Source organism: Prionailurus viverrinus, chromosome C1 (assembly GCF_022837055.1).
Source record: "Prionailurus viverrinus isolate Anna chromosome C1, UM_Priviv_1.0, whole genome shotgun sequence".
In the NCBI taxonomy this organism is placed as follows: Eukaryota; Metazoa; Chordata; class Mammalia; order Carnivora; family Felidae; genus Prionailurus; species Prionailurus viverrinus.
In genome coordinates, this window is record NC_062568.1 from 112,184,951 (window position 1) to 112,211,549 (window position 26,599).

Sequence of the window (26,599 nt, forward strand, 5' to 3'; positions counted from 1 at the left end):
GAAGATTTGACATGGTATGTTTAAATGCTGATGGCATTAGGTAAATGTAAGCCTGTCATCATTGGCCAAACACAGAATCCACACTTCTTGAAGCACTAACGAATGATTGTGTTGTACCAAGAGTGAAATATTGATGGTTAGTAGGCCTTTGCAAGAATATTTGTAATCATTCAGTATAAAACGTCCACATTTTGTTGCAGTTGAACAACACACTTCACTGTTAGCTGTCCCAACCTGGGTCTGGCCAGTGTTAACATAATGTTCCTACAGTTAATGGCCACTGAGTTTAGCCATTGGATGAAGGAATCATGCCTACAAAAAAAAAAAAAAAAAGGCAATGTATTAAATTAGTGATCTTGTATTTAGTTCTCACGACTAGGCTTTTTAATTTTTTTTTAATCTTTATTTTATTTTTGAGAGAGAGACAATGTGAGCGGGGGGGAGCAGAGAGAGAAGGAGACACGGAATCCGAAGCAGGCTCCAGGCTCCGAGCTGTCAGCACAGAGCCCGATGCGGGGCTTGCACCCCTGAACTGTGAGATCATGACCTGAGCTGAAGTTGGACACTCAACCGACTGAGCCACCCAGGTGCCCCTCGACTAGGCTTTTTAAACAATTGTTCTTTTTTTTTTTTTAATTTTTTCATTTTATAATAATTTCAGATTTACCAAGTTGCAATAGTAGTACTTAGTATTCCTGTACACCCTTCACCAGGCCTCCTTTTATGTGATCATGACACTGTGATTAAAGCCAAGATATTAATTTGGTACAATAGTAGCTAAAGACCTATTTCAAATTTCACCCGTTTTTCCACGATTCTCTTACTGGTCCAGGATCCAATCTAGGATCCCATATTTAGTTGTCGTGTCCCCTCCAATTTATGGCACTTCCTCAGTCTTTCATGACCCCTGGCATTTTTGAAGAGAATTGGTCAGTTATTTTCTAGAACGTCTCTGAATTTGGGTTTGTCTGATGTTTTCTCATGATTGGGTTGTGGATTTTGGCAAGAATACCACAGAAGAGATACTGTTCATAACAAGGCTTTAAGGCAGGTTTATTTTAAATCATGAGGAAACAGACTTTAGTTAAGTAACTTGCCTGATGTCACACTGCTAATTAATTGTGGAATTAAGATGCTAGAATTTACTATTGGGATTTCATTCCATATTTTTCCATTAATATTTGTTACTGTAGGTTTCTGTGATCTTAATGAGATTCAAATGTGATATTCCCGGTGACTTTTCCCTTAGCATTTCTCTGCCACCTCTTGTCCGTCCAACTTGCAACAAGAGCTAATCAGCCTGGAGAGCTACCAGGAGCTTCCATAGCCATTATTTTGTAAAACAGTAACTGGGCTGGTTTGATGGGGCTTCTTCATCTCTCTGTGCTTTTCTCCAGTGGTGTTACCGGGACCCACTCTAAAGCCCCTTTCAAGTTCAGTCAGCTTATGACTCCATTCGCTTAAAATCCTCTTTAGGTTGGTTTTCCTTGTGAACTGACTTAGCTTATTAGAAATAATAATTTTCAAAAATACATTGGACTAGATAATGAAAACTACCGATGGTCACTGATGAAAATATAGAGGAGGAACAGTGAGTAAATGCTGAGGATTTTTGCTAGCAACTCTTACGACATCCACAGCTAGGAAATGCTAAGGAGAGTAAGGCTGATATCCTTTGTCGGGATATCTGCTGCATGGGTGCAGGCTACAGAAGTGTCTGCAGAGGCTTACACAAATATATGTGTGTGTGTGTGTATATATATGTATATATATGTATATATGTATATATATATATGTTTTTTTTTAAGCCTATGTACATCCATAACCCAGTCTTTCAGAAAAGGAACTAACATTCAGCTAGTGTCTTCTATGTGCTAAGGCCCTGTGTTGTGTGCTCTACACACTTTACCTTATTTTCTTCTCACAGTTATGGAAATATTAGTCTACCCATTTCATGCAAGAGGAAACTAAAGTTCTGAAAGATTAGATAACTTTCCCAAGCCTAGTAAATGGGTGTGCCAGGATTCAGACTCAGCCTTGCCTGTGCTTTTTCCACTTTGATGAGTATTTTTTCATCAAATAAAATCTTACATCAATCCCTGTTAGATAAAACATAAAAGCCGAGCTGTTCCTGTTTCAGGAATAGAGGAGTAGCTGGAGCCCTGCTTGTGTGACCTCACTGCCCCCTCCCACTCCTCCCACCTGCCGCCCACCAACAGAGGCCCCTGAGATGGTGCCACACAATCTTCAATGTCGTATGATGAAATTTGAAAAACACTTCATCTTCCTAACATGTCCGAGTAAGTTTGTTGGCTGATGACCACATATGATGGATGAATTATGTTTTAGGAGCTACCCTGTAAAGAAGTAGTTTGAGAGTATTCACTTTGATATGTATGTATTTTACCAATAAAATGCAACATAGATTCTATTATCTTTTTTTTTAAGTTTTATTTAAGTAATCTCTACACCCAACGTGGGGCTCGAACTCATGACCCTGAGGTCTAGAGTTGAATGCTCTTCCGACTGAGCCAGCCCCCTATTTATCTTAGGCTATACAAGTACTCAAATTAATAGTAGTCAGTTTTCCTTCTTTCCTGCTCTCCTTCCTTCTTTCTTTCTCAACATAGCTGACTTCTCCTGATCTTTCTGCACAAAGATGGTTCTATGGATTCTCTCAGTCACTATTATAACCAACCCGGCCTCTCACCTCCTCATAAAGAACATTTAACCAGTTCTGCTCTTGATTCCATTCCACCACTCAGGGTTCAGGAATTTCCCTTCTAGAGACTGCAACATGAGGCCTAAGGCTTCTTCTTGAATTTCCACAGGAGCAATTTCCTCATTTAGGGTGGGAGCTTATCTGCCCATGTGAGACACTAGATGCAAAGAGGTAATTTATAGGCACAGAGGTGCTACGGTGACTCCAGCTTGAGTTAATTTAACGCTGCTGGAGCATTTACTGTTTTCCCTATATATCATTTCTTAGCAATACTCTATCTTTTATTCCTAGTCGGAGGCGTAGCACTTTGTCTTAACTTCCCTGCCTCCTGAATGAATCAAGGTCATATCAAGATCTTCACACCACCCTGACATCTAAGTTCCGTTGGGCCTCTAAACCGTTTATCAAAATTCATCTACAGCTTTCTTTTTTCATGGCACACAGTCATCCCTGCATCTCTTGAACCTACTTCTGGTTGGCTAAGGAACTGCCTTTTGACTGCCCCTTTGTCTCCTGAACAGTGGAATTAAGCCAGCTGATTTATAACCCATGGGGATTCTCACAACTTCTGCTTCTCAATCCCTTGCCCTCTCGGCCAGGACACCAACTAGTGTGCAGGTTGCATTCCTTTGCTGGTGACACATTACAGTGCCAGGCAATGCCACTGTGGATAGAGCCCTGAATGAATGACCTGGGTTACACTGCTTATTGTCCCAGGTCTTTAGGACAGTAGTTGCAGATTTTTCATCAAGGTATTTAAAAGCATAAAATAAAATAACAAATCTCACCTTGTAGAACATTTTCAAATGGAATCTGTTATTTTCACTGATAATAATATCCTTTTGTAATATAGCACTTTGTAGTTTCCAAAATGCTTCACATATTCTCATTTAGTCTTGAGTATAACAAACCAAGTTTCACTATTTGGTCATCTAAAATTTTTACTCACTGATTAAATTTTCATTGTGTCTTCCCATTTTTTTTAACCAGCTTTCTAAGGGTGATGAATAAGTGAATATCAGTATTCTTTTTGTTTTTTATTTTATAAATGTTTATTTTTGAGAGAGACAGAGCATGAGTGGGGGAGGGACAGAGAGAGAGGGAGACACAGAATCTGAAGCAGGCTCCAGGTTCTGAGCTGTCAGCATAGAGCCCGATGCGGGGCTTGAACCCACGAACTGTGAGATCATGACCTGAGCTGAAGTCAGACGCTTAACTGACTGAGCCACCCAGGCGCCCCTAATATCAGTATTCTTTAAAGTTTTAGTTCACTGGATGTTATTTTCATATTTATATTAAAATCAGTTTAGTATTTAAGTTCTTTTGGGGCCCTGGTCTGATAGGACTATGATCATTTTGGTTATTATAAACATGATGATGATGGAGGAGGTAGAACTAGCAAACATTTATTAGATGCTTACTATGTGCCAGGCGTGATTTGACATGTGTTCGCTTATTAAATCTTCACAACCCAATGAGGTTTGTGCTAATATAAGACACATTTTATAGATGAGAATAGTAAGAAGTTAAATAACTCACCCAAGGTCACATAGCTAGCAAGTGTGAGGGCCAAGATATAAACCCTGGTAGCCTGATTCCAAACTTTGTTCGTTAACTGCTAAATTCTAAAACACATTACCCGTGATAACTGTCTTGCAACTTTTAAAATTGTTCCATGAAAGCCACTGATATGTATCTTGCCATGGTGACATGCAGAGTAGAAATTATAAATCATCCCTTGTTGTCACTGTTCCTACACTCTTGTTTGGCTCCATGAGTTATGAAGAAGGAGCAAAGCTGTCTTGTAAATTTATCTCCATGTCTCTATTTGGCTATTGCCACTAGGATTACCCTGTGTAAAATAAGGGCTTTAAACGCATGAGTCCCAAGGTGCATGTAGAAGTTCTGTTTATACACAGTCTATAGCTAAAAGGTCAACCTGTGCACAGCCCTGCAGGCAGAGGGGAGGTGGTGAGTGCTGAAGCTGATGGATGACCAAGGGGCCACTATCTAGGGTTTGTTGGGATTTATGGCGAGAGTACTTTCTTCAAAAGTAGCAGAGGTGCAAAGTGGGAAGATGGGAGAGGTGAAAGTAATTAGTGTTGTGTGGGCCATTTCTGCAAGTGATAAGGAAGAATTTTATTCCAAAGGATCCTTATTCCAAGGAGCTCCTAAAAGGGGCTCTAATTCACTAATTGAATTAAAGTGAATCATTTCCAATTAGTAGCTTAATTAGGGTGCTGTTGAGGCTTTAAAATGAGCAAAATTGAACAGAATTTACTTTATACACCAAAGGGCTCCTCGTGGCCTTTTCCTTATACTCCCCATGAACAGAGACTGCATGGGCTGTTCTACTTTATGTTCGTTCAGCCCCACCCTTTACTCTCTATGTTACCTGGGGCCCCTTTTGGGAAGCAGGAGAATGTAATGGAAAAGGGATATGGAGCTGTTTACTCAAATCCCTGATTTAGATTCCTGTCCTCCCATGGGGAGAATGGGCTAAGTAGCCAGTTCATAAATTTTCTGCAAAAGACAAGAGGTGTCTTGAGCTGGGGCTAAGTGTGCAGGACAAAGGTGGAGTCTCAAGGGAGATGTTAAGAACCAGACTGTGGAGCCCGTGCCAGTTCTGGGGAGAGAGCCAGGTTGCCCTTCCGTGGATACTAGTTACCTGGCCATCTTGGTTGTGAAGGAAGATCCTTCTCTGTAGGCAGGCAACTTTGGCTTCTCCAATGGCTGGCAACTTTTCAGCCACCCCCATGCCATCAAGCTGTGAAACTTTGTAACCTAGAGAAGCAAGTGTCTAGAGAATAAGCAGTCACATGAACAGTATCCTTGTCATTTTAATTTACTGGCCCCTTCCTAAGAGGAAGTGTGGTAAAGCAAAAGGGACATGACTTTTGGGATCAATTAGGCCTGGTTGTACTAACTTTGTGATGCCAGGCAAATATTTGACCAAACTAAACTTTAGTTTTCTCATTTGTAAGTTATTCATAATAATGCCTTGTAGGAATTTATGTGGATTCAAGATTTTATATATATACATATATATGTGTATATATATATATATAAAATACACATATATATGTATATGTATATATACATGTATATATATGTATATATATGTGTTTGTGTGTGTGTGTATATATATATATATATATATTCCTTATATATATTCCTTTTGCTAGTGCACAGCATCTAGTGGGTCCTCCATGCTGGATGATGATTATTTCTTCTTTTTTTTTTTTTTAATTTTTTTTAACGTTTATTTATTTTTGAGACAGAGAGAGACACAGCATGAACGGGGGAGGGACAGAGAGAGAGGGAGACACAGAATCGGAAGCAGGCTCCAGGCTCTGAGCCATCAGCCCAGAGCCCGACGGGGGGCTCGAACTCGCGGACCATGAGATCGTGACCTGAGCTGAAGTCGGACGCTCAACCGACTGAGCCACCCAGGCACCCCTGATGATTATTTCTTCAATAACATTTAAGTCTACTCAGTGAACTTTTCTCTCCTCTACCCTTATCAGTCTTAATAATCCTTTGATTCCTCCATCACCACACTTTCTTGCCCTTCCATCCTGTCCCCGCCCCAACAAAATTAGTCTGACCAGATTAATCTCCTTAAAGCAGCACTCCAATTATTCATTTTCCCTTGCTCAGCAACCTTTGAGGCCTCTTGTGAAGTTTAGTCTCCTTAGAGTTCCACATTCAAGACCTTCCCTAGTCTAGATCCAAAACACTTCTCTAGGTCTTTGCTGTCTTGCATGGATCCTTTGCCTTGGAGTTCATAGAACTTCCAAGTTTGTTCAGAGCTTTTCCCTTTTACTTATTTGTTAATGCCATTGTCTCTTCTTGGAAAGGCCTTTCTTTCCATTCTTATTTGTATTCCACCATTCTTTAAAAATGAAAAAAAAAAAAAAAAAACAAAATTCCAGACTTCAAGTTATAGTACAAAGCTATAGTGATCAAAGCAGTATGGTAATGGCCCAAAACAGACACATAGATCAATGGGACAGAATAGAAAACCCAGGAATGAATCTGCAACTATATGATCAATAAATCTTTGACAAAGCAGTAAAGAATATCCAATGGGAAAAAAGATAGTCTCTTCAACAGATGGTGTTGGGAAAACTGGACACCAACATGCAAAAGAATAAAACTAAACCACTTTCTTACACCATACACAAAAATAAATTCAAAATGCATTGAAGAGCTAGATGTGAGACCTGAAACCATAAAATCCTAGAGAACACAGGCAGTAAACTCTTTGACATTGGCTGTTGTGATTTTTTTTCTGGATATGTCTCCTGAGGCAAAGGAAACAAAAGCAAAAATAAACTATTGGGACTAAATCAAAATAAAAATCTTGTACACAGCAAAGGAAACAATCAACAAAATGAAAGGCAACCTTTGGAATGGGAGAAGATATTTGCAAATGATGTAACTGATAAAGGTTCATATCCAAAATATATAAACAACTTATCAAATTGAACACCCAAAAAAATAAATAATCCAATTAACCAATTGAGCCAACCAGGCACCCCTTCAGCCCATTTTTTAAGTGTCTGACTGTTGATTTCCATTCAAGTCATGATCTCGTGGCTGAGAAATCAGGCCCCATGTCAGGCTCCAAGGTGGGTGTGGAGCCTGCTTGAGAGTGTCTCTCTCTCTCTCTCTCTCTCTCTCTCTCTCTCTCTCTCTCTCTTTCTCTCTGCCCTTCCCCTGCTTGTGTGGGTGCTCTCACCCTCTCTCTCAAAAAAAAAAAAAAAGGGGGGGGGTGGGCAGAAGACCTGAGCAGACATTTCTCCAAAGAAGACATATAGGTGGCCAACAAACACATGAAAAGATGTTCAACATCACTCATAATCAGGGAAATATAAATCAAAACTGCAATGAGATACCATCTCACAACTGTCAGAATGACTAAACAATACAAGAAACAACAGGTGTTGGCAAGGATGTAGAGAAAAGAGTACCCTCCCACACTGTTGGTAGGAATGCAAACTGGTGCAGCCACTGTGGAAAACAGTATGGAGGTTCCTCAAAAAGTTAAATTCAGCAATTGCGTTACTAGGTATTTACCCAAAGAATACAAAAACACGAATTCAGAGGGATACATGCACCCTAATGTTTATAGCAGCATTATCTACAATAGCCAAACTATGGAAACAGCTTGCGTGTCCATCAACTGATGAATAGGTAAACAAGATGTGGTGTATATATGCTGATGGAATATTACTCAACCATAAAAAAGAATGAAATCTTGCCATTTGCAGTGACGGATGGAGCTGGAGAGCATTATGCTAAATAAGTCAGTCCGAGAAAGACAAATATATGATTTCACTTATGTGGAGTTTAAGAAATAAAACAAATGAGCAAAGGGGAAAAAAAAGAGATGCAAACCAAGAAACAGAGAAAACTATAGAGAACGAACTGATGGTTACCAAGGGGAGATTGGTGGGGGGTGGTTAAAATAGGTAAACAGGATTAATGAGTGCAGTTGCTGTGATGAGCACCGGGTATCGTATGGAAGTGGTGAATCACTGTTTTGTACACCTGAATCTATTACACAGTATGTTAGCTAACTGGAACTTACAACAACAACAACAGAATTTATATACTTGTTCCAGAAAACTTTGTTCGGAAGCTGGAAATGATTGCTCCCATTTTTAAGTTTTATAGGACTTTATACCTTCCTTATAGAAATTAACACATCCTTCCTTATATTCTCCGCTTATAGACATTTGCTTTAGGACAGATGGAGAGCATGCTCTTTTTTTATTTAGACCTTTTATGAACGCTCCAGCAAGAAATGGCTTATAATTAATACCAGGATTCCACAGGTGCAGCCTTAGGCTGCCACTCAGCAGACAGATTTTACCAGAATGGATTTTACCATTCATGGAGGCCACCACCAGTCATAAAAGCTGGGAGGGAAAGATTCTTCCTGTTGAGACTTGGCTATGGTAACTGTATGTGTGAGAAAATGAGTTATTACTTAAATCCTTGGCATAATAATTTCTGTAGCAGAAAGAGCCCAGTAAGTTTTTAAGTGAATGAATTCAGTGAAAAATAAAGCCAAGGAGGTAAGACAAGAGAAAGTACATACCATTGGCATTTAGTATACTGTTGAATTTAAACCATACGTTTCTGTATATATTTTTATGTATTTAATTTCAGAAGATGTTCAGTGTTTGCTGCAGTTACTAAGTGATCTTACTATTGTCCTAAGTATCCAAATATTTATAAGTGATTGGAAGGTAATACCAATTTTATTTCAATGATTTTCCAAGAAGACTGTAATTTTCAGCTTGTTCCTATAACTGATTTTATTGCCTCTCTAGCTCTAAATTTACTTTTCATAGGCATAGCTAATTACACTGCAGTTTGCTACTTTTGCATATCATATTAAAGTTTATTACTTTTGTCTGTAGGAAAATATAGACATACTCAGGATTAAGATGAGAAGATTTTATTTTGAGCATGGTTTTACCTTAGAAGACTGTCTGGTTCAACAAATGTGCTGTATTATCTATACAACTGATGTTATGTTTTTTTAGCTGTTTTAAGTCAAGAGTATGCTTTCTGCAACTCATAAAGGAAATAAGCAGCTCATTTGTCATATCAGCATTGCATTGCATTTTTTCTTAATTGTCCATCTTAAGTCCCTTTAAAGCAACCTGTCACACTATGCCTGGTACCTTTGCTCTATAGATCTTGGTATGCTCTACATAGATAAACAACCTTAGGTCCTACTGCACTGTTACACTGTGTAGACAGTGAGGCCACTTGTAAGCTTCCAATCTAATGCTGTTTTATTTTTCTTTGCTTCATAGTAAGAATACAGCAGTGTGATCCAAGCAGAATTTAAGTCTATATTACAAAGAACTTATATTTTCTTCTTTTCAAAGTGGCCAGTGGCATTTTAGTAGTTGGTAAGCAAAGTTTTATTGTTATATGTGTTACTAATTTATCATTTAGATGTTTTATAAAACCTTAAATAATCCCAGCATAATCACAGAATGTCATGTCTGTTAAAAAGGGTTGGTTTGCAGCATCTTCCAGATAAGTCTGTGACTACAGTGGCCAGATATCTTGTTAAATCAGGGACCAGTTATACCCCTAAATCTTTAAAATGTCTTGCAGATTCCAATGTTTCAGCATCCACATGATATCTCCCGCATTGTTTTTCACATTCTAAAATGGAACAGAAATTTTTTAGCAGACCATGTGTCCTTAATTTTGATTGGGAATATATTAACATAACTATGACTCAACTAGAGATCCAGCTTATGCTCTAGTCTTATTTTTCTGGCTAAATGGCAGAGTTTGGGGTCAGACTTCCATGATACCTGTCTTCTTGAAAGCCAAATGCCCACCTTTACATTTAGAGATAGGGTCGTCTAGCTTCCATTTGGACCACATGTTAGAAGGGATGGGGAGAGAAAGGAGTGGCTCTTCAGAAAGGAATAACAAAGCCATGACTACTGATAGGATTACTGCCAGCTGACTGGCACTTAAATTTCTGTCTTCTTTTGTGAAATCATCAAGAAAAGCATGTAAAGTGGGAAAAATAATTTTTAAAAATCACAGGTTTTTAACCCTACATAGGCTCAAACTCTAGGAGAGAGCCAAAAGTTGACGAATCTAAAAAAAGAAACAGTGATGGAAGAATAATCACTGGAGTGTAAGTGTGGACCTAAGGATTTTAAAGAGGTAGAGAATTTCAAAGATAGTGAAGAGCACGATAGTGGTAAGGTATGATAAAGACTAAAAATGATCCATTGGTTTGTACAGTTGGTATGTCACTAAAGATAGCAGCAACAACAGCTTTAGAAGAATTATTGGTGTGGAAGATTAGTTACTGGGAGACAAAAGGTGAGGAAGTGAGGACTGCTGTTTTGAGGAGGCTGACTGAGAAGTGTCAGAGACGGGGAAGAGAGCTGTGAAGCACGATCTGACAAAAGCAAAGTTTTTGGTGGTAGGATCTTTTAGGATAGAAGAGACTTGAGTATGATTATAGGAGTCAGTAAAGATGGAGAGGTTGAAGATACAGGAAAGAGATGGAAAGAAACAAAAGAAATGTAATCTGGAGCAAATGACTAAACACTGGGAGAGATCAACCCTGACACTGGGGGAAAGATGGCTGTGTGTCTAGATTAGTTGGCTGCAAATGGGATGAGAAATCCAGGAACTCCAAAACCTGTTGGATATAATTCTCCCAAGGGGCTTACGACCTGAAAAGATGGTATCGGGTAGTGGTTTAGCATATGGCATCTACAGTCTAGCAGGGTTCAATCCAAGTTCTTCCACTTGATAACTAGATGTCCGTGGGCAAATTACTGAACCTCTGTATCTCATTTTCTTCATCTGTATGATGGATTAAAAGTTAAAAACTTGAACTCTGTGGCCAAACTGCCAGGGTTCAGAGCTAGTAAGCTCAACCACTTAAATCCCTAACTAGCATTATGTGTGGGGCAAGTCACTTAACCTTTCTGTGCCTTAACTCTTCATCTGTAGAACAGGGTCAATAATAGTATCTACCTCAGAGAACTACTGTGAGGATTAAGTGAGTTAATATTTAAATGTATCTAGAACAGTACCAGGCACATTGTAAGAGCTATGTAAGTTTAAAAAAAGGATTCAATTAGCAGTGTTGAGAGTTGAGGCCCTAAATGAGATGAGAAACCATAAATTAGATTTATAGCTAGATTCTGCATTGTTTTTGAGATTTTTCACCAAAGTGCATAGCCACCAAGGTGTATAAATGAAGAACAGCTCTCTAGCCTTGATCTGGGATTGGTGTTTTTATGTGGCTGTTGAGACATAACAGCAAAGGGAGTTGGGTTGCAAATGAGAGCAGTCCGAGTGATTGACCCTGGGGCCAGGCTGGGGAGGGGTGGGGAGGAGATAGACAGGGACTGCTGCACCAAGAAAAAATGGAATAATCGGAGGCCTTGATTCCTAAATGAGCTTGGGGAGCAGGTATAGTGGAAATAAAAGCATGAAAGGGTTGACAGATGGGATGGTTTTAGACTGAGTAGAATATTGACATTTATGATTTCAGAAATGGAGGAATCACGGGTGATGACAGGGTCCAGTGGCTGACCATGGGAATAGGTGGTTGAAGTTAGAAAGACTAAAGGAGTATATTGAATGCTAGTGTATTTCACGGGTAGTGTACCTTGAACTCTCTTGGATGATGGAAGTTAGGGAAGAAAGAGAGCCAGCTTCCTAAGCCTTTAATTGATTTAGGAGAGTATTCAAGAGGTGGGAACATAACAACAAAGGGCTGAATAAGTGTAAACAATTATTCTCCAATTTTTGTAGCCATGTAAGAGATTTTGACACATTTATAACCAATGTCTCCTGAACTATTAAAAGACTGTTCAATGGATTATTATTTGGATTTGTCACCTGGTGAACTATGTCCTCATCTCTAATTCATGGGAATAATAAAGTCATGAATTTTTTTTAATGTTTACTTATTTTTGAGAGAGAGAGACAGGGCATGAGTGGGGGAAGGGCAGAGAGAGAGGGGGAGACACAGAATCCAAAGCAGGCTTCAGGCTCTGAGCTGTCAGCACAGAGCCCGACGTGGGGTTCGTGGGGACCGCGAGATCATGGCCTGAGCTGAAGTCGTACGCTTAACCCACTGAGCCACTCAGGCGCCCAGGTCATGAATATTTGATTTGTATTGATGTATTCAACAAATATTGAATATTTGTTATGTGCTAGGTGTTGGAGATAGACCATTGAAAAACATCAACAAAAATCTTACATTTCAGAGGCAGAAACAAATAAAAAGAAGTAATTAAAATATATAATATGTTATATGATTTTAGTGATATGGAAAAAATAAAGCAGGGTCAGGGGATGGTAACTGCAGTTTTAGATTAGGTGAAGGCTAATCAGTGAAGGCTTCCAAAAAGGCATCATTTGAGGAAAGACCTGAAGGTGGTGAGATTATGTACAAACTGGATATGTGGGGGAAGAACATGCCAGGTGGAGGAAATAAGAATTGAAAAAGTCTAATCTAGCATGTTTGAAGACCAGCAAGAAGGCTAGTATGGCTGAAGAAGAGTGGGCATTTCCTTTGTTTAACAAATATTATGCAATTACTGTGTGTTGGGTACTACTCTAAATACTTTGCCAATATTAAGTCTTTTAATTCTTGTAACAACCCTATATAAACCCAGTGCTGGTGCTAACAGATGAGGATCTGTAAGACAGATGTTAAGTAACTTGTCACAGGAACAACAAAATGCACAGACCTAAAAAGGGGAGGGGGCGAGGGTTCTAACCTTGGGTTTAGTTATGCTGCCCAATATGGTAGTAGGACATGAAGTCAGGTGACTAACAGAAAAGTGGAAGTGGGGGATTCAGTTGTACAGCACCTCAAAAGCAATTGTAAAGACTTTGTCTTTTACATGGGTTGGGTTGGAAAGCCATGGGAAGGCTTTTGTTTAGAGGACTGATATGATCTGATGAAGGTTTTAAAGCTTACTCTGGTTGTCATGTTAAAAACAGAATGCAGAGGAGCAAGGATAGAAGCAAGGAGATGAGTTAAGAGGCTAGTACAAGATGCATGCAAGAGATGATGATGGCTCAGACTTGGGTGAGTGGTACAAATTGGCTTCATGAGAAGTGGTCAGATTCTGGATATTTATTTTAAAGAAGGTAACGCCAGTAAGATTTTCTGATTCGATATAGGATGAAAGAAAGAAAAGAGTCAAGATTGATTCCAAGGCTTTTGGCCAGAGCACCTGGAAGAATGAATTTGCCACTTAAAGATTATAAGAAGAACAAGTCTTGCGGGGGTGGGGGGGTGGGGGTGGTGAGCAGATGAGGGGTTGAGTTTTAGACATGTGGAGTTTAGATGCCCAGGGAACATTTGAGTAGAGATGTCAGGTAAGCAGTTAGATTTATGAGACCAAAGCTCAAGAGTGAGGCCTAGGTCTATAAATCTGTGAGCTTTTGGTAGAGACTGGGCTTCAGGCTATGAGACTGGGTGTGATCATCTAGGCAGTGTTTGTAGAAAGAGAAGAGATCCAGGTACTGAGCCTGTGAGCATTTCAACATTAAGAGAAGATGATGAGAATGGCCAGCCAAGATAGTAGTAGCCAGATGGGTAGAAGGAAAAGTAGAAAAAAGGTGACCTCCTAGACACCAAATGAGGAAAATGTTTCATAGACCAATCCACCTGAACGCGTGTGCACCCACACTCAAGTGCATGCACACACCCACATGCACACCATATATCATATGTGAATTTAGAATGACGGAGTACCGGCTGCTTTTCTTTACTGATTACCAGAGTCTCTACTTGGAGGCAAATTTAACTGGAAAGCCAGATTATTAAATAAGGTGGCTTGACGTGTGGGGAATCAGAACAAGGGGAGTTCATTAGATCACCTTATTGGCTTGTGTAATTAAGTCATAATAACCCAAAGCTTCATCTCATTATGGGACATACTTGCTCCTCGGGTAACATATTCTTGGCCTGTTTCAGGGCACCATTTCTCTTGGACAGCTCTTGAAAACACATGTCCAAGGTTTTCCCAACAGTGTTGCTTTTCTAAGCTTCTACCCTCCAGGGGAGGTATTCTTTCTTTAGATATGTTAATGTACCTCATCTTGTTTCTATTAAGTCTTGTCCTCAGAGTTCTTATACTTTTTGGGTTGGGGCGGGGGTCCGCTATTTCCTTTGATTACAATGTGGACCTTCCACCTAGAAAAATATGTACATAAACTCTCAAAACTTTGTGTACAAGTTCAGAAGTCCATAAACCGTGGTTAAGACTCGCAGAAGGTAAACTTTCCTTGTTTCAAATATTGAGCCTTCCTCCTCATCATTGCCTTTCTCTATTGCTACCCAGTTACAAAGCTGGTCTTACAATCTACACCATAGGACTTTTGTGTGAAATTGTTTTATAATGAAGTATTTGTGGTACTTCAACACTTAAAACCTCTTGTCTAGAGAACAGGGTAGACCTTCATACCTTATTCCTTTCTGTATAAATCACTTTATAAGTGAACTTCTCATGTATGTGTATACAAAAACAAATATGTAAGGCTCATGTTAGCCAACTCTGAAATTCAACGTTTGTAGGGGTATAAAATCTTACTGTAAGATGCTGCTGCTTAAACATTTAGGAATATATTTTTTATTAAAGTTTTGGAGGAAATAGAGCAAGCTTGAAAATATTTGCTTGAAGAGTGTAAAAAAAAAAAAGATGCAGAAGATTAAGAACAACACTCATCTGAACTTCACAGAAAGTGTCATGAGAGTGTCAATGATTAGAACTGATTAGATATTTGGCTGTCCTTTTCAACCAGAAGATGGATTTGAACCAGATTACCACATCCATGGTTTAGTTTTGAAGAGAGAGAGGGGGAAAAAAAGCCAATTATTTGTCTCTTTGTTCAAAGCCCCCCCCCCCTTTTTTTTTTCATTTTGTAGATCTCTGAGCAGCTAGTAGAGAATCCAGCCTTTCACATCCATTAAGGTTAGCTCTGAAACTGTTGAATTTGATCTCTTCCATTTGCCATCTGGATACAGTAGAGAAAAAGCTATTCTGCATTGGGTTGCTGGACACCATCCAGAAAATAATATGTCGGGGGCATCAAAGGCTTGAGGCACTTGGTCCAGTCTGTCTAATGATCACAGGCAGGGCCTGCTCTCCAGTTTTGTAGAATGTTTTATTTTTGCTGTGACAATATATATCCCAGTAAAATAGATCACAAGGATTACTGCCAGCTTGTCAAAGCTAGGATTCTTCCATCATAGACTTCAAAAAAGGACCAGATTTTAATTGGGCAAAGCTTGATTTCCAAAATTGAGGAAGCTCCGTCTCATCTCAGTCTATTCCCTTTCTTTGGGAGGGCACTTCATGCAGCGAGAGCTTTAATTTGTAGACTGTTTCATCCCACACCCAAATGCCAAACTTAAAGTCTCCTTAAAATTGACCTTATTTAAAGTGGTATTCCTTATCCTCTTTATAAGTGGGCCTGGTACCGGCCAGCTAATGACCACGCTGGCGGCTTTCCAGGAATCTGACAACCACATCTCATTATTCACACCAACTGGAGCCAATTGTGGCTGGATTTTTTTTCTTTTTATTCTGTTATTTAAAAATGTGAATAGGAAGCAACAGCAAGCAATGGCATGTCATTTGGTCTCCTCTGGGATTGGGGAGGGGCCTTGCATAATAGGACCTGTAATGTCAGAGAGCATATGGCTGTGTTTTAAGGTAGCTGGAGGCCATCTAACTCTAAGTGCCGATAAAGCGAGCTTTGGTTTGAATCTATGCAGGATGTACTTAGGGATGAATTTATAGCCTCTGCAATAGGTAAAACTGTAGGGCAATTGCCATTTTGTCTCTTACACAGGAAAGGGATTCAGGAACGGTTTCCAAACCCTAACCACAAACGTGACTTTTCCTTGTGGACAGGAATGGCCCCCAAGCTGCACCCTGAATACTAGGGCAGCTCCCAAATCTCCCACAGTGACAGCTGGAGAAGCCCTTGCTGGGACCCGGCCAGCTGCCTAAATGGGACATCATGGACAGCATTGGTCCGGTTTTGTGCCTTGTTTGAGTTATCCGGTACATCCAAAGTTATAATTTATTCTGCTCCAAACTGTACAGACTATCTGCACTCCCATCTTGTCATTCAGGGACTCTGCTCTCAGAATCTTCTTGTTCTTCTGTTCTCCCTTCAGATCTCCTGATATTGAGAGCAGCAATTCTCCTCGATTAAGAAAAACAAACAAAGTCTCTTCTGAACCATAAATCAGGCAAAGCCAGATTGCCAATTCTTAGCAGCATTGTCCCTCTGAGTTTTGGACACATACTCATGGCTTCTATCTGGCCCCTTTCAGGCTGGCCTCTCTCCTTCTGCCCTCGGTGGCTTGCTTTTCCTGTAGGGTTTACCTGCTCTCAGATCACCCCCCTGACTTAAACACAAAAGCAACAACAACAAAGGAAAGGCTGTGATAGTCAAATCGTTAGAGCCAGACCTCTGGGCCCTGCCACCTCCCACCCAAGTTAACACCTCTATGCCTTGGTCCCCTTATCTGTAAAGTGGGACTGGTAATAGTGTCCGTGTTGTGGGTGTGCTGTGATGGTCAAGTAAGGACTGGGAAGGGCCTGGCATAGCAGGGCACTCAATTTATATTGACTGCAGTTGTTATTGTTCTCATTTGATATATTTAACTACAAACGAGTTTGGTTACTTTTACCTCAACCAATCATTTGGCATTTTAAGCCCTTTATTATTTATTATAGATGAAAAGATTTGGGGTTCTGCGGAAAGAATTTCAAGGATTAGCCAGCAGGAACGATTGCAGCAAAGGGGATCCTCAAGATCACACTGTTGCCGTGTGGCTTTGACATTGCAGCAGAAGCCTTGTTTGTTGGAAGGAGCAGAGAGACCAGGTCTCCTGCTGCAAGATGAGCGCCCAGAGAGCAGGGGTTTGACCTGTTTGGTCACCTTTGCCTCCCAGTATCTAGAACAGTGCCTGGCCAGCTCCTCTTCAGTCCAGTCCTTCACAAACTCATGTGATTAAGCACAAAATTTTTTTTATCTTTTACCTTTTGTTCTTGAAAACATTTGGGGGGTAGAGGGCACCTGGGTGGCTCAGTCGGTTAAGCGTCCGACTTTGGCTCAGATCATGATCTCACGGTTTGTGGGTTCAAGCCCCGCGTTGGGCTCTGTGCTGACAGCTCAGAGCCTGGAGCCTGCTTTGGATTCTGTGTCTCCTTCTCTCTCTGCCCCTCCCCCACTCACACTCTGTCTCTCTCTCTCTCTCTCTCTCAAAAAGTGAATAAATGTTAAAAAAATAATTTTTTTAACTTTTTTTTTTTTTTTTTTTTTTTTTTTACTGCCATTGTCTGTCCAGACCCCTTCTTAGTTTTAAAGAATCCTCTGAGTTTGGTGGGGGGCAGGACAACTTGTATCACCGTGGAATCCTGAGGAGGAGTTCCCCTCTTTCTCTGCCCTCAGGTAGAACGAGTAAGGAAGGGCACAGGACCCAAGCTCCAGCACTGGTACTCACCTGCCTGGGCCTTTGAATCTTACAGTGGGAAGGCTAAAAGAGGAAGAGGTGGGGGATGAGCTTTGTGGTGGCAGTGGGATAGGCCCTGCAGTATCCAGTGGCAGCAGCAACATCCTAGCTGGGTTGTTTCTGCTAGCCAGTCTTTTCTACTCTAGTTAGAGCCAGTTGGGTTTCTGCTCACACTCAGAAATTCTAAGTACTGGGGCGCCTGGGTGGTTCAGTTGGTTAAGTGTCCAACTTTGGCTCAGGTCATGATCTCACGGTCCGCGAGTTCGAGCCCTGTGTCAGGCTCTGTGCTGACAGCTCAGAGGCTGGAGCCTGCTAAGAATTCTGTGTCTCCCTCTCCCTCTGTCCCTCTCCTGCTCATTCTCTCTCTGTCTCCAAAATAAAACGTTAAAAAAAATTAAAAAAAAAAAAAAGAAAGAAAGAAATTCTGAGTACTCCCACGTGGCTTCAACTCTGGATCTTGTCCTCACTGGCATAGCTTCACAAATGTCACCTATCATCACCCCACTTTATGAAACCCACCAGCTGACCCCCTCTTCACTTCATCAGGCACTCACAGGCCAACTGTGTTCCAACCCTATCATGTCCCCCAACCTACTGACCTGACTCCTTTCTCGTGATCCACCACCCCATTCCTCACGGCCAGTCATCGTGAATCGCTCCGTGGTGAATATTCTCAATCCCCGTGCTGTTTGCATTCAGCAAAACCCAGCCCACTCTTCACTTTCTTCTCACTTATACCCAAGCAGCCAAACGTAGCTGCAGAATATTACATGGCAGACTAATTGCTTCAACTTTAATTGCTGACCAAAGTCTTCAAACAGGCACCTACTATTGCCTGGCAACTATGTTTGTCTAGTAAATCGGTTTCCCTTTCTGAAAGGTAGACTCTCTGAGACTCTGTGTTATTTCCACTCCCGCACCTTGCCCTATCTCCTTGCAAACAGGTAAGGTTCCCACTCCATACTTCATTAAGAAAACACCACAACACACTCACTCCCTGTTTTTGTTTCAGCATCTAGGCTCATGTTCTCTTGTCTCAAGTCACAGTGGAAACCATGTTCCTGCTCCTGTGTTGGTCACTCAATCCATCTGTGCTTTGGGTTCCCTCTACTTTTTTTTTTTTTTTTTAAGTTTATTCATTTCGAGAGACAGAGAGAGCAAGTGGGGGAGGGGCAGAGAGAGAGACAATCCCAAGCAAGCTTCACATTGCCAGCATGGAGCCTGATGCGGGGCTTGAGCCCACAAAACATGAGATTATGACCTGAGCCAAAATGAACAGTCGGATGCTCAACCAACTGAGTCACCCAGGCACCCCCTCACCTTCGTAAGGACTTAACACCTGTTTCTATATTCTCTTCTTTTCGTCGCCTGCATCATACTGTCTCCCCCTCTGGATAATTCCTATCATACAAAATGCTCTGATTATTTTCCATCTTAAAAATACACATCTTGACCCAATAACTCCCTTTAACTGCTGCCCCACTTCTCTGCTCCCTTTCATGGCAGAACTTCCCTAAAAAGTTGTTAGTACTTGCTTTCTCCACCTACTCAAACAGGCTTTGGTTTCTCGTCTACCTCCCTGCTCTAGAATCTTATCAAAGTCTTCAGTAACCTTCACAATGCCAAATCCAGTGGGCAATATTTAGTAATCATATTGCTTGATCAGTCAGTAGCCATTGACAGAGTTGAACTCCATCCTTCTTTACAAAACACTTATTTTATGTGTTGGCTTCCAGGATCTCACTACTACCTCTCTGGCTGCACCTCATTAGTCATATATCCTGGCTTCTCTGACGTGATGTGTTAGAGGGCTGCTGAGCTATATCCTGAGTTCACCACACTCTTTATGCTAGTGAGCTAGTCCAGTGTCTTGGCTTCAAATACCATGAATATGTTCATGATTTCCAAAGTGACACTTCCAGCTCTCCCCTATGCATTGTATTCGTATCCATCGACCCAATTAGCATTTCCTTGTAGAAGACTAGTAAGGATCTTAAACTTGTCCAAAACAGAACAAAAAATGGCCCCAGTTACCAGTTTCGCCAACTAGTACTTAGGATTTCCTCTTGGTACCACCCTTTTCTTCAGCCATACACCCATTCTATCAGCAAGTCTTACTGAAATTCCTTTCCAAATATTTATCAAATCTGTCCACATTTCTCCCATTTGCCTGCCAATACCCTAATCAAACCCACCATCATTGCTTACCTCTGCTCCTGCTTCCATTCTCGACTGTCTTCTGTCCTTTCTTGATCTAGAGGCCAGGGTAATTCTTGTAAAATGTAAATCTGATCATGTCATTCCTTTCTTTTTTTAAAAAATTATTTAATTTTTTAAAATCTCGTGTAGTTTACAGTTATATTAGCAGGTGTACAATACAGTGACTCAGTAATTTTATACATTACTCAGTGCTCATCATAACTGTACTCTTAATCTCCATCACCTATTTCCCATCTCTCCACCCACCTCCCCTCCGGTAACCATCAGTTGATTCTCTATACTTAAGAGTCCGGTTTTTTGTTTCTTTTTTCTTTTGTTCATTTGTTTTGTTTCTTAAATTTCACATGTGACTGAAATTATGTGGTATTGTCTTTCTCTGACTGATTTCGCTTAGCATTGTACTGTCTAGCTCCATCCATGTTGTTGCAAATGGCAAAACGTCATTCTTTTTTATGGCTGAATAATATTCCTTTGTATATATTTATGTATGCCATATCTTCTTTATCCATTCGTCTATCGATGGACACTTGGGCTGCTTTCATGGTTTGGCTATTGTAAATAATGCTCCAATAAACATAAGAGTGCAATATAATCTTTTTGAATTAGTTTTCATATTCCTTGGGTAAATACCCAGTAGTGCAATTACTGGATCATATGGTAATTCTGTTTTTATCTTCTTGAGTAACCTCCATACTGTTTTCCAGAGTGTCTGCACCAGTTTGCATTCTTACCAACAGTGCAGGGGGGTTCCTTTTTCTCCACATCCTCACCAACACTTGTTGTTTCTTGTGTTGTTGATTTTAGCCATTCTGAGAGGTGTAAGATGGTATCTCATGGCTTTGATTTGCATTTCCCGGATGATTAATGATGTTGAGCATCTTTTCATGTATCTGTTGGCCATCTGTAGGTCTTTGGAGAAATGTCTGTTCATGTCTTCTGCCCATTTTTAATTGAATTATTTGTGTTTTTTGGTGTTGAGTTGTATAAATTCTTTATATGTTTTGGAGACTAACTTTTTGTCATATATGTCATTTGCAAATATCTTCTCCCATTCAGTAGGGTGTCTTTGTTTTGTTGATTGTTTCCTTTATTGTGCAGAAGCTTTTAATTTTCATGCAGTCCCAATAGTTTATTTTTGCTTTGGTTTCCCTTGCCTCAAGGAGACATATCTAGAAAAATATTGCTATGGCCCATGTCGAAGAAATTGCTATCTGTGCTCTCTTCTAGATTTTTATGGTTTCAGGTTTCACATTTAGGTCTTTAATCCATTTTGAGTTTATTTTTTTGTGTGGTGTAAGAAAGTGGTCCAGTTTCATTCTTTTGTGTGTTTCTGTTCAGTTTTCCCAGCACCGTCTGCTGAAGAGACTCTCTTTTTCCTATTGTATATTCTTGCCTTTGCCTTAATTGACCATGTAATTATAGATTTATCTGGGCTCTCTGTTCTGTTCCCATTGATCTATGTGTCTGTTTTTGTGCCGGTATCATACTGTTTTGATTCCTATATGTTTGTAGTGTATCTTGAAATCTGGGATTGTGGTACCTCTAGTTTTGTTTTTTCTTTTTCAATATTGCTTTGGCTCTTCAGTGTCTTTTGTTACTCCATATGCATTTTAAGATTGTTCTAGTTCTGTGAAGAACGCTGTTGGTATTTTGATGGGGATTGCATTAAATGTGTAGATTGCTTTGGGTAGTAGAGACCTCTTAATATTTGTTCTCCCAATCCTATTAACATGGAATATCTTCCCATTTGTTTGTGTCATCTTCAATTTCTTTCATCAGTGTTTTATAGTTTTCAGAGTACAGGTCTTTCACCTCCTTGGTTAGGTTTATTCCTAGGTATTTTATTATTTTTGGGGGCGCCTGAGTGGCTCAGTTGGTTGAGCGTCCAATTTCGGCTCAGGTCATGATCTTGTGGTTCATGAGTTTGAGCCCCTCATTGGGCTCTGTGCTGACAGCTCAGAGCCTGGAGCCTGCTTTGGATTCTGTATCTCCCTCTCTCTTTGTCCCACCCCCGCTTGTGCTCTGTCTCTGTCTATCTCTCCCTCAGAAATAAAAAATAAACATTAAAAAAATTTTATTTTTGTTGCAGTTGTAAATGGGATTGTTTTCTTAATTTCTCTTTCTGCTATTTTATTATTAGTGTATAGAAATGCCATATTGATTTTTATAGCAATACAGGCCTACCTCAAGAAGCAAGAAAAATCTCAAATAAACTACCTAACCTTATATCTAAAGGATCTAGAAAAACAAGAACAAACAAAATCCAAAACCAGTAGAAGGAAGGAAATAATAAAGCTTAGAGCAGAAATAATGAAAAGAACAATAGAACATCAATGAAACCAGGAGCTGATTCTTTGAAAAGATCAACACAATTGATTAAGCTTTTAGCCAGACTCCTCAAAAGAGAGAGAGAGAGAGAGGACTCAAATAAACAAAATCAGAAATGAAAAAAAAAAAAAAAAAAAGGGAAAGAAAGAAATGAAAGAGGAGAAATAACAACCAACACCACAGAAATACAAAGGCTTGAAAATTTATGTGCCACCGAATTGGAAAACCTAGAAGAAATGGGTAAATTCCTAGAAACATATAACCTCCCAAAACTAAATCAGGAAGAGATAGAAAATTTGAACAGACCTATTACCAGTGATGAAGTTGAATCAGTAATCAAAAAACCCCCAACAAACAAAAATTCAGGGTCAGATGGCTTCACAGGTGAATTTTATGAACATTTAAAGAATTAATACCTATTTTTTCAAACTATTCAAAACAATAGGAGAGGAAGGAAAGCTTCCAAATTCATTCTCTGAAGCCAGCATTACCCTGCTACCAAAACCAGATAAAGACTCTACAGAAAAGGACTACTGGCCAATATCTCTGATGAACATAGATGTAAAAATCCTAAAATACTAGCAAACAGAATCTAACAGTACATTTAAAAAGCCATTAACCACCATCAAGTGGGATTTATTCCTGGTACGCAAGGATGGTTCTAAATATATGCAAATCAACGTGATACATCACATCAACAAGAGAAAGGATAAAAACTCGCAACAAAGTAGGTTTAGAGAGAAAATACCTCGACATAATAAAGGCCATGTATGAAAAGCCCACAGCTAACATCATATTCAATGGTGAAAAACTGAGAGCTTTTCCCCTAAAATCAGGAAGACAGGGATGTCTTCTCCAACCACTTTTATTCAACGTAGTACGTAAGGTCCTACAGCAATCCGGCAACAGCAATCAACAGCAATCAGACAACAAAAAGAAATAAAAGGCATCCAAATTGGTCAGGAAGAAGTAAAACTTTCACTATTTGCACATGACACAATACTATATAGAGAAAACCCTGGAGACTCTACCCAAAAATGACTGGAGCTGATAAATGAATTTAGTAAAGTTGCAGGATACATGTCAGTCCTTTCTTAAATTCCTTGACTTCAGTTCCCAACCCAAGCTCCTGACCATATCCTACTAGTCCTTATGAGACCTGCTCCCTGTCTGCTTTTCCATCCTCACTTCTGGCCACTCTTCTCCCTTTGCTCAGTGCATACCAGGAACACCATACTGGGGTCCTCTCTGTTCCTGCTGGTTTGTTTTTTGGCCCACGATATTTTTGCCTTGCCTCTTCTAACAATCTGTTTTCTCTCTTATTCTTCAGATAAAAGCTCAAATATCCTTTACTTCTAGATACATTGTGTCCAGTCTATGTACAGTAGGCACTACCCCATTACTCTGTTATTTCACCCTCTGTTTCCTTCCTGGCACTGATCACAGTCTGTATTTATCATGGTTATTCATTTACCCTTTTTTTTTTTTTTGCATGACTTTTTCTGGAATTAAGCTCCACAATAGCAGGACCATTTAATAGATGCTCACAACTATTTGTTCAATAAATGAACGAATGAATGGCTATTTCTCCCACTAATTTAGTGTTCTTGGGCAAATCAGTTAATTTCTTGAGGCATCACTTTTTTCATCAGAAGTATTGCTGTTTGACTTAATGATTTTTTAATATTCTTAAGTCCCATGATTCTCAAGAGGGAGAGAATGGAGACAGGGACACCAGTACGAAGATTATAAAAATATAGGTGTGAGGGGAAAAGGATCCTAATTTATGGGCATTAATATATTAAAAGGAATTTGTTACATATACGTACATTGACCATGGCATATTGTGAAGTGGGAATAAAAGCAAGGTCAGAGTAATGTGTTATGTGATCCCAAATTTGCTTAAAAATGTATCCTACATATGTAAAAATTTTTCATATTTTTTGATAAAGGTATGTGTATATACACTCCAGAGTCTTAATATCAATTGCTTTAGTTGGGTGTAATATGAAGAAGAAAAGATTTTTTTTAACTTCCTCCTTTATATGCCTCTATATTATTTGACTTTTTAAAAATCTAATAAAGCAAAGAGGAGGAAGAAAAGATGACATTATGGCTTGAGGTCCAGGAGTGTACCAATCTCCTTCAAACCTCGGATTTCCTTCTCTAGGAGGTTCCAAAGGATGGAGATAGATACAGATACAGATATAGATACAGATACAAATATAGATAGGTAGATATAGCATATGAGAATTAAAATACTGTTTTATTACAACTCAGCATGGGTCTGATACCCCAACGTGTAACTCTGGTAAACTTGATTAGACTGAGACCCTTGCCCTAAACCCAGACCCAAACACGGGGATGTGAATTACCAGCTGCCTTTGGTAAAGGGTGCCAGAGATGGATGTCATCTCCGGAATGAGGGCAAGAGGATCTTGGGGGCCAGGCCCAGCTCTGAGACAGGCTTGGAGGGATGACAGAAAGGACAAGACTCATCTGGAAACAAACATGGCCCGGTCATGGTCCTTGAAGTTGATCAGTTCAACAAGCAGTTCTTTGATCCAGGTGGAAAATGAGACACGGGAAGAAAGGAAGTTCTCCTTTCAGTGAACATTACTTGTCACAACAGCGAAAAGGTTGAAAACTGTTGTTATGGGGTAAGACCCAATGTAGTGAGTAAAAATAGAAAATCAGGAATAACAAAGACAAAATTGGAGAAACCATAGGCCAAAGTGACAATGCAGTGCAGCTTCATGAAAATGAAAGGAGAGTATTTGAAAGGATTATAACAGTGTCAGTTGATGGATTCAAAGAGATCACTGAAGAGCAACAAGACAGAAAAAGCCATTGGATTAAAGGATTATGGGACCACTGTTGGTTTTAGAGAAGTTTTAGTAATTTGGCGGATGAGAAAGCAGATTATGGGGGAAGATTAAGTGGGATGTAGATTATGGGGAGTTAAGGTAGTGACAGCAATATTTGGGAAGAGTAGACTGAGAGCACAAATAACTGCAGATAGGGGTAGACCTTTTTATATCTCTACATAGTAGGAAAGACTGTGTAAAGAGATAAAGATTAAAAGTAGAAAATAGAAAAAGAAAACTTGATAGAGAAATAGTCTGAAGAACACAAGAAAGGACAGATCAACACTGGGAAAGGGTTAGTCTCAGAAAGATTTTTCTCTTCAAAACAAAAGAGGAGAGTAGATGGTTATCTACATGGAAATATTTGGAGAATCAGAGTAGAGAAGATATATTATACACTGAACTCAGCAAAGCAAGAACTGAGGTCATCTAACTCCTGGGGCTTAAGTAGTAGACTGGAGATTTAAAATTAGCTCTAAGGGGGGCACCTGGATGGCTCAGTTGGTTAAGCTTCTCACTCTTAATCTTGGCTCAGGTCATGATCTCGCGGCTCGTGAGATCAAGCCCCATGGCAGTGCAGAGCCTGCTTGGGATTCTCTCTCTTCCTCTCTCTCTGCCCTCCCTCCCTCACTCACATTCTCTCACTCTCAAAATAAATAAAAAACATTAAAAAAATAAAATTAGCTCTGAGGAAAATGGACCAGCGAATTAGCTGGGCTTGGCACAATCGTCATTGGACTATAGAGTTTTCAAGGGCAGAGACTGTGTTTTATTACTCTTGTATCCCCACTGCCCCGTACAATGTTCAGTGCATGGTTAGTGCTCAATGGATATTTGGATGGATAGATGGATGGATGGATAGATGAATGGTCTGGTATGTAGTATGTGCTTATTAAGAGTTTATTTTATTGAATTAAACTACACTTGATCCCTAAAGAAGGCTGAGGTGAAATTAACTATATCATTAAACTAAGCCTTTAAAAGTCTACAGTTTGGAAACAGGACTAAATAAAGTTGCTGGTACCCCTTTTATACTGCCCACATTTTGCGTGTTGGCTCTCTGCAGGATAAGGGGTAGCGGTGGTATTTTGCTTTGGCAAGGTAGGTGAAAGGGTGAGTTGTTACGTCTAGCACACATTCATTATTCTGCTGCTTTTGGCTCTGGAATCTGGCCCAAGTTCAGAAATGTCATATTTGGGCTCGTATTTGCAGCCTCCGAGGAACCTGCACCTTCCTGCTCTTGCATCCTCATCTGAACATTCCAGTAACTTTGAGAGAGTTCAGATATCCCTGTTTAAAACTGAACAGCTAGTGTGTGTGTTAGAGGGGCTTGGGCACCCACGTTAGGAAACGTGTATGAGACGTGATAAGTGAACCTCACGATTCCAGATGTCA

At 39.9% G+C, this 26,599-nt stretch overlaps 1 protein-coding gene across 5 annotated transcripts in view; it reads left to right on the forward strand.

The window, feature by feature from the left end:
* The window catches only part of WARS2 (tryptophanyl tRNA synthetase 2, mitochondrial), a 101,688-nt gene that overhangs the window by 8,849 nt on the left and 66,240 nt on the right, over positions 1 to 26,599 (forward strand). Inside the window, exon 1 of one of the 5 annotated variants that reach the window (XM_047870301.1) lies at positions 9,640 to 9,657. The exons of the other annotated variants lie outside the window; for them this stretch is intronic. The gene's annotated coding sequence lies outside the window, so the exon portion shown is untranslated. Of the gene's footprint in view, positions 1 to 9,639; positions 9,658 to 26,599 lie in introns of those variants that run through there. 5 annotated transcript variants of the gene reach the window in all.